Genomic DNA, 1,792 nt, shown 5'->3' on the forward strand with positions numbered 1-1,792 from the left:
AATAATAAGTTTTTCAGATTCAGTTCTAGATATTATAGTAATTTCTAAGATTTTTTTCGGTGTTGATTCAATTTCTTGCAATCTAAACATTATAATGCTATGACATCAGTTAGTCGTTAGAACACTCCAATATAATAAATAATAGTCACACGAATATTTTGACAGTTGAATAAGTACCGAAAAGAATTTCAGAGTCCACTATAATATTCGAAACTAGATATAAAAGATCACTATAATAAAAAAATAAATTACCATTTGTATGAATGAAAGATATAAACACTAATAAATGTATCCATATAATAATAAAATGATAATTGTATCTACAAAAGATAGTTTTTGTGTGCCAAAAATATTCTAACGGACTAATTGTGTAATCAACATCTGGGTACTCTTGACACATGGAAGCCATCTTCCGTGATACGTGCTTCAAATGTTCGTAATATGAAGAGTTCAAGAGTTATTTAGAAGATATTTTAGTTTACATTTTTAGAATATTTTATTTAATGTATTTTGATTTTGTTTATTTAATTACTAGATTGGGCCTTATGTTTATGGGTTTTAGGGTTTTCTTTGTTTTAACCTAATAAGAGGTTATAAATACCTCCTTAGCTATTATAGTCGTAGTATAGAATTTTTAGAGGTTTGAAAACTCCTTTTTGGTTTCGTGATGAAATCATGGCGTGGACAATTGAGGTTGAGGAGTCCCTCTCTTGTTACATCGGGGAATTGAGTAGAAGGTTGAGGAGTCCCTTCGATTCAATTTCCAAACTATGGCGTTGACAAGTTAGGTTGAGGAGTCCCTTTCTTGTTAGAAATTGGTAGAAAGTAGAGTGATTCTCTTTGTACTCAATTTCAATTTATTTTTTTTGTTTCTATTTTAATTTCAATGTATCTTTTTATTCAGTTTGAATCCTTATTTTCTTATTTATCTTTTATTTTCGTATCATTTGGTATCAGAGTTCAGGTATTAGATTAATTCTTATTAATTTATAGTTGTTCTTCTTTTATCATAAAAAAAGAGTCCAGTGTTTGTTGCGTCTTTCTTTAAGTTTTTGTGTTCTTGTTTTCCGTTTGTGTTTCATTATTGTTTAAAAAAAAACATAAAGTGAAAAAAAAAACAAAAAAAAAGAAGAAAAAAAACCAAAAAAAAAATTATCTTCCTTATAATTATTGTCCTTTTCATATATTTTTTTTTTCCACCTACAAGATTCGAGGACGAATCTTTTTTGAAGAGGAGGAAAATGATACGTGCTTCAAATGTTTGTGATATGAAGAGTTCAAGAGTTATTTAGAAGATATTTTAGTTTATATTTTTATAATATTTTATTTAATGTATTTTGATTTTGTTTATTTAATTACTAGATTGGGCCTTATGTTTATGGGTTTTAGGGTTTTTCTTTGTTTTAACCTAATAAGAGGTTATAAATACCTCCTTAGCTATTGTAGTCGTAGAATAGAATTTTTAGAGGTTTGAAAACCCCTTTTTGGTTTCGTGATGAAACCATGGTGTGGACAATTGAGGTTGAGGAGTCCCTCTCTTGTTACATCGGGGAATTGAGTAGAAGGTTGAGGAGTCCCTTCAATTCAATTCCCAAACTATGGCGTTGACAAGTTAGGTTGAGGAGTCCCTTTCTCGTTGCGTCAAGAAATTCGTAGAAAGTAGAGAGTGATTCTCTTTGTACTCAATTTCAATTTATTTTTTTTGTTTCTATTTTAATTTCAATGTATCTTTTTATTCAATTTGAATCCTTATTTTCTTATTTATCTTTTATTTTCGTATCATTCCGTGGTT

The sequence above is a fragment of the Arachis ipaensis genome, chromosome B08 (assembly GCF_000816755.2).
Source record: "Arachis ipaensis cultivar K30076 chromosome B08, Araip1.1, whole genome shotgun sequence".
NCBI lineage: Eukaryota > Viridiplantae > Streptophyta > Magnoliopsida > Fabales > Fabaceae > Arachis > Arachis ipaensis.